Genomic DNA, 7845 nt, shown 5'->3' with positions numbered 1-7845 from the left:
TTTAATGCCCATTTAGTATGTAATGCTTAAGAAGTTTACAAACAGCTAGAAGGTCAAGGAAGAAAGACCCAAACGTTTTGCCACCTTCATCTTCTTATTGAAAAATTAACGGGGATTTCAACGGTGCTTATAGATTTTAAGAGAAATGTTTAGATTAAAAGATATCACGATTTTCCGACGCCAGGACGTGATATCTTTCAAAATCGATAAAAAGCGAAATTACTCTGAAATGGTTGAGAATCGGACCATGGTCAATATGAACTTTTTTGTTCATTTTAGGGTCAAGAATCTACTGGTGAAGTTTGTAGCACGAGTAGCAAGTCACTCTCAAACATTAGCAATCCTTGAACCACCATTTTTTCTCTTTTTGTCATCAACATCTTGGTCTCACAACCACTAAATAAGAAAATGACGAGTGCGTTGGAAGCGTTATTAAATCAGGTAGTTTTCCTCAAATTTGCTGCCTTCTGAGACTAAAATTAGAAACTCTGGATTACTTTATACACTTTCCGATTTACACAATTTTCCACTCTTTTTGTAGTTCTGGCTGAAATAAAACACAAAAAATTAGCCCAAACATTTTGCCACCGTCATCTTCTTATTGAAAAATTAACGGGAATTTCAACGGTGCTATTAGATTTTCAGAGAAATGTTTAGATTAAAAGATATCACGATTTTCCGACGCCAGGACGTGATATCTTTCAAAATCGATAAAAAGCGAAATTACTCTGAAATGGTTGAGAATCGGACCATGGACAATATGAACTTTTTTGTTCATTTTAGGGTGAAGAATCTACTGGAGAAGTTTGTAGCACGAGTAGCAATTCACCCTGTATAATGTCGTCTGTTAGCTAAAACTTCCATGCACCTGTTAGGCATTAATTTCACTCCATAGATGCTGCAATGTTGCCCTCAGTTGTTGCAGGTCAACTAGTTGCGGATGTTGATCGAAAAAGCATTCTTTCCAACGAATGCTACATATGCTCAATGGGACTGAGGTCTGTTGTCATTGGGGAGGAAGGGGCAGACGGAAAAGTCCCAGGTTTTCATAACATTAACGAACAAACGTCGTAATATAATGAGAGATCCATTACCAGGCCTCATGTACGCACTTCCAGTCTCTCGCAATCAGACCTTAATGACTCATCCTCACAATAATATTGCGAACTTCTGTTTCAACAAGATGCCTTTCCATGGTTAAAGAGAATACAGTTGGATTAAAATGGAGAAAAGACGCGAAAGGGTGTTTGCATACAAAATGAGTAATCTTCATGTTTATTATTCTTAAGCGCAGAAAACCATCATTAATTTTACCAGAGAGAAACCTCCAACAGGAATAAAACTAAAATGGAGAGATAGCGACAAACTATGGAAAGATCATCCGATACTCATGGCTCCAAGAGACGAATTTAACGAAAACTTCCGAATAAACCTAGGTACCAAAAAAGAATGGGAACGATAGGAAAACATCACATTTATGAACGACACCATCTTTTGGTACACGGATAGATTTATAACACAAGAAGGGACAGGGGCAGGTATTCGGTCCTGGAACCAAATATTTAGAACCCATGGGAAAATACACCAGTATCTTCCAAGCTGAGATTCATGCAATCGAAAGATGTACCCAACTCAGCCTAAGTAAAGGGTACAAAAAGAAGAACATAGCTATCATGTCACATAGCCAAGAGCCATCAAAGCACTAAGCTCAAATATCATTACTTCATGGATGGTGCTGAACTGCAAAACTAAACTAAACATATTAGGTATGCAAAACAAAGTCAGCTTCTGCTGGGTACCAGGACACATGGAAATAGAAGGCAACTAGAAAACGGACACCCTTGCAAGGCGAGGAGCTGTTACATCGCTGACATGACTTGAACCATTCTGTGACATAGTGTAACCCACACTATTAACGAGTATCTCAGACAGAAGGCCAAAAGGAAAATGAGGGAACTATTTTATTCACTCATTGGGCACAGACAATCCAAGAATCTTCTAACCAATTTCGGAAGAAAAGAAAGTACGGAATGTGTGAAAGTAAGCAGGAATAAATTGCGAATCCTAATAGGATTCCTAACAGGACACTGCAAGTTAAACGGGCACTTAAGATTGGAATAATCCAAAATGGCACATGCAGATTCTACAAAGAGGCAGAAGAGACACGAATACATCTACTAACAAACGGCCGAGCTATACTAGCCCGCAGGAGGAAATGTTTTGGGATGTATAATGTGACCATATTAGAGCTTCAACCATTGAAACCGGGCCTATTAATCAAGTTTCTTGATGAAAAGAACTCACCGATGTGCTTTAGACAGAGCACGAGGGATACAGTAGCTCTTAAAGGGCGCAGAATACTATACCCTGAAATTATATCTACATCTATTATTCTTACGTAAATCAGTGATTAAAATTGAGGATTAACATTTGTTTGTTTTTGGTGGGGATTGTTTGTGTTGCTTTATCCAACTAACATGCATAGAACTTCTTAACATGACTAGTACTTTCTATAAACAATGTTGTTCGTCTTGCATTGTCTGTTAATATAAAATTGTATTGTTTTATTGAGACACACTTTTAACAATGAAAGAATACGCCGAGTACAGGTGGCCACTTTTTGGCACCTAACCCCACACTGCAGTGTGTATACGGCCGTTTTTATGAGACTAGGCACAACCTTTGCGACCTACAATCAAGGAATATCATGTGCACTGATTCTGACTACGTTCTGAGCTGTAAAGTACAGACCGTGAATCTCTTACCTTGATGTTCGAAAGATGGTAAGTTGGAGTGACTCAAAAAACAGGTAGTAATCGTGTAATATGGTTTTACAAAAAGTAAGCAGCGGGTATCAGAAACACTCTTGTGCTTCAATACCCAGAGAGCCTAAATTGAAGAATTAACGTCCTAACCTGATTCAAAATCGGCCGTACGGTACTAATTTTGGACCAAATCTGAGGTTCAGGGGTACGGAAATGGTTTTCAACGTTCCGACTTAGTTGAAAAGCCTCATTTCATGCATTCATACAGAGAAGGAGTAAGAATGCCATGATTTAAAAATTATGCTCGTACTACAGGGAAACTTTGAGTCGTTGATTTTAGGGCGGAACCGGATTTTTTTTGTACATATAGATATATTTATTGAAGTTAATTATACTTTAATTAAGCAGCCACACAAACCCTCATGCCATAAACGTTTTATCACGCACGTCTCAACCTAATTCTCCCCATTGGCTAAAACCTCACTGGATTTGTAAATTGAAAACTTTGAAAACCAAACAACCATAATAAAAATAATAGAAATAACATAAATTATTGTTTACGTAAAAGTTAGTATTATGTTTTTTCTTCTGTTAAACTATTTCGAAAAAATATGTATTTACAAGCGCGAAGGTGTAGTACAAGAGGGTCGATGTCGGATTATGTCATATCCATATAGACCCCTATAGACTAGGACCACCCTACTTGAACGAATGGTAAATAAAATAATGTATTTAAAGGACGGTTAACCGAGGATTTTACCCGAACTGCCAAAAAAACTGCGGGCAATCAAGCATAAGTTGGGCTATGTATATGTAATTATATGTGCATAAATTGAAAAACTTGAATAAATAAACGAATCAAACTGTATGAGGTGAATCTACTTTTTAAAAACTTCTAAATTTTTTATGTATACAAAGTAACCAACACTTGTAACCGTATATAAACCGTGCTGATTTTTCAGTCATGACCATTCATATAAATTTTCATTATATATTTTTTACTTGGTCATGAACAATTTTCTTATGATTTCTTTAGAAAAACAACAACATCATATCCCAATGATTTACGTCGTGAATGCCACGCAATAGCATTTTATACTGTCCCAATGCGTGCATGCATGTAATATATATTTCATCCTGTATTTTCATCAGACTTGCAATGAATTCTCAATGGCTTACCAGACTCTCTGAGCCGTGAAAATGAGTGTAATTGTTTCGCAGAAATAATTTTCAATGAACTTCGTGTAGTATTTATCTTTTTATTCACTCCGTTTGATTTCGAACGATCATACTGTTGTCTTTTTCATATATATGAACCCATACAAGTAAAAAGTATTTCTTTTATATGCTACACGTAGACGTCTATTCACGCTCATTTCAGAGCTCGAAGGAATAAGAAATTTATTGGCGTGAATCCCAGGCATATTTCCCATTATTCCGATCAATATCGAGTACTCTAAAGTAGTATGAAAATGTAAATGTAATTTGAGAAAAGGGCAGAAAAGAGGGAAAATTCGAAATGATGTAGGTTTGGACGGGGGGTTGGTGTTCGAGTGGATCGAAGTCACGATGGCTCAAATGGTAAGAGTAGCGGCGTATTTAGCCGAAGATCGTGGGTTCGAATCCCGCTCGTGACACTGAATTTTTATCTCAACCACGACCTTACATAAAAAAGAATAATTAATTGAAAAAAGTAGCTCGATCAATTAGACCACTGAAACAAAAGTGAAGTAATTTATTAGCGTGAATGAAGGGGCATATCCCCGATTAACCCGAAAAATAACGAGTACTTTGTGCTAGAGTGAATGCTATCGAGACTGTTATGTTTTTCTGAATGTGTTTGTTATATGTGTTATTTTCTGCACAATTAACAAGGCCTTGAGGTACAGAGAGGCAAGTGATAGGGTAAGTAAAAGAGAGAGTCAGTGACTTTTATATAATGTAACTCCCATCACTTGGAGAAACATCACAAGCTGTCAATGAGGAAGTTAGTTAAGTAGTTAGCCGACCGTAAAAAACCGCTTCTATAATATGAACACATACATATGATTTAAACGAATAAATTTAAGAAAGATGATTTACGGGAAATCCTCAAGGAAAACTCCTCCGGGATTTCCTCTACCCAACCGTTAACCACAAATGGAGAGGATTTTCCTCAAGGTAAAGGCCTAGTTATGTGTTGACTGATGGTGGTTGTTGGTTATTCACGAGGTTTTGATCACGAGGTGGAAAAAGAACTGAATTTTGTTCATGATTTTCCTTCCAACTCGGCCTGAAGGATGCCGCCACACACTTTGGGGGATTTCTCAAGGACTGTTTAGGACTTAAGGAAAACCCTCTCTTGTATGGCTAGAATTTAGCAATTATCCAACTTCTGACAACTCCAGGGCAGTGTCCTAAGCCAATCATGTACCTCCTCTACAGTTTAGCCATTGCCAACTACAAGCTTTACCAACATGTATGTTTTACCCACAACTCAGCCGTGCTTTCCACTGATCCCGATTCTGCAATTATTTCGAAGGCTCCAGGTACCGCCCAATTTTCCCATGTAACTTTTACCCTCTGAAGCAAAACACCTCACACAGTAATCTTCTGCGACTGTGTATGCTACCTTCGGTCCTATATTGACTCACGTTTAACCTAGAATCCATTCATGCAAATAAAAAACAGGAATTATGCTGACGCTTCGGACTACTATACAAACTATTGGACGTAAATCGAACATAAAACAAAAAAAGGCACTAAAAATCACTGCTGAAACCGACATGGACATATGGACCTGAACTACGAGGCACAAAACCTACCAATATCCAACGAATTCAGCCTTTTAATCCAAAGTACTTAGAAATGCAGTCCCTACTTTATTTTTCCAATACCACCTTCCAATACGACCTCGAAATATATTTTGTAAATAAATGAAACCTTACCAAACTTTATAGGTTACACGATGAATTTTCCACCCACCCCAAGCCATTAGCCCAATCCGTGTCCAACATAGCCCAACCCTATAATCCCGTCAGACGACTAAAGCGGATATGACCCCGGGACTTCCTCGCTAAGCTCCCTTTAAGTAAAATTGGGATTTACTGTATCAATGTGATTTGTAAATATGTATCATAGCATTACATAACCTGTCGTTTTGTACATCTGGTAATAAATATTATTTAAAAAAATATTGTATTTTATTATAATAGAAGGGCAGAAATCCTGAACTCAATCCCACCAAACTCAATTTACAGTAAAAAAAATTGAACCCTGTTAAATGCCGGTTCAGGGAGTTGAAAAACAACTACCCAAAAGAATTAATAATGAAAGTCGGTCTTGCTCAATCTCCTTAAAGATTCCCGTTTGAAAATGTTTCCTCCTCCTATCTGTTTGCTTATCGGACCTACAGTTGAGTCAGTTTCAGTCGTTTTGCGAGATTCCCCTGGATCACCGTTCACTGAAAAGGAAATAAGATTTAGATTAAATCTTTAAATAGGAATACAGAAAGCAACACCAGAGAATTCTCCTAGGATTAAAACTTTTTCAACGCCTTGATTTTTTTTTAACTTGAATTAATCCGATTTTCAACGTGTAAATGGAGTAATTACGAATCATTCTAGATAGGTTTTTAAACAATACGTTTAAAATGTTAAATTTAAAATTTATGCATGATAGCACACTAAATCTTCTAACCTGTCACAGGCGGACAAAAGCGATTCCGTTAATATGCACTATAGGTTAAAACATAAAAAAACGATAGTCATCGCTAAGGAGCATCAGATTTCATCCGGTATTGTCTGGGATGGTATATTTCACCATCACTCTAGCGAGAGCCTACTACTCGATCAAAATAACCGAGATATTGAGAAAAATAAATCTCGAAGAATTCCTTTTATCTCAATGTCAGGGTAATCTTATTCAAGGAAATACCAGACGTGATGATTACTAGAGCATAACACCTATCCAACGATGATACACTTTAACTTTAAATTACCTCTTCCATCACTATGACGACAATCTCTGTCATATTACATTACATCAAACAAAATCGTCTTCAATATCTTATGAAACGAGCAGAAGGCAGAAACTTCTCATTATATGATAAGTAACGATCAAATTAAAATAACAAAACTGAAAAAATGTTCTGTTAATTCATTTTGTTTTATTTGTATATAACTTTTTACAAAAGACTATACGTACTTTGATTTGAATTTTTCTTTATGGAGTCACTTATCTCAGCGGACGTTTTGTGTTTCGGTGAAAAGCTATTTATTTTACGATTTGACATTGTACGTTGTCTTCTGAATGGGCTATACATCATTCCAAATCGACCGGCTCAACATTATCAATCATACGATCATAACAGTGTCCTTCTTGTTGATAGTAAATCATATTGTGAATTCCAGTAAATATTACGTTGATACCTTAGGATTGAGAGTTTAATTTATATTTGATAATTTATCTGTTAACGGTTTTTTAAGAATATATTGTAATTTGATGGAAAAAAAATGAAAGACTGGTCTAAATGTAAAGGATTTAAAGGAAATATGTATCTAGTCGTACAGTTGTTGGACTTTTTTTTTGTCGGAAAATAAGAGTGGTTATTTGAATTTTTATTCCCAAGCTTCCTACTTCAAGAAGATGAAGTTTTTTCCATTTTTAATGAATTGTGTCACAAGAGAGCATTTAAAAGTTTTTAAAAGCAATGTGATAGAAGGGGATGTCTGAAACTGTTGCAAGTAAGAAAGAAAAAGGCTGTGAATATTTAATTAATCCATTATGAAATTGTATAAAGCCGTGGCGCGCCTCTCCAGGGACTTCATAACCATAATCTCGTATTAATTTTAATACATTTTTGCCTTAGTTCTTCGGTATCTTTTATCCAAGTTTCCATCCTTCCGATTTCAGGGGAAAGAACTTATTTTACACCTGAATTCTAATTTGACGAATATTGGCGAACTACTTCATTTACGAGTGGATTTAAGTCGGGAGCGGAGTGTAAAGCTATCCTACTTCAAGAACTCGTAATTATTACTAACCCACTACGGCTTTTTACGGATGGGCTTTTCTCAACAATACCTGATATAATTTGATT

The sequence above is a fragment of the Cimex lectularius genome, unplaced genomic scaffold, assembly GCF_000648675.2.
Source record: "Cimex lectularius strain Harlan isolate CLEC.00 unplaced genomic scaffold, Clec_2.1 scaffold37, whole genome shotgun sequence".
NCBI classification, from domain to species: Eukaryota; Metazoa; Arthropoda; class Insecta; order Hemiptera; family Cimicidae; genus Cimex; species Cimex lectularius.
The sequence above is the reverse complement of the archived record's forward strand: the minus strand, read 5'-3'. Positions refer to the sequence as shown.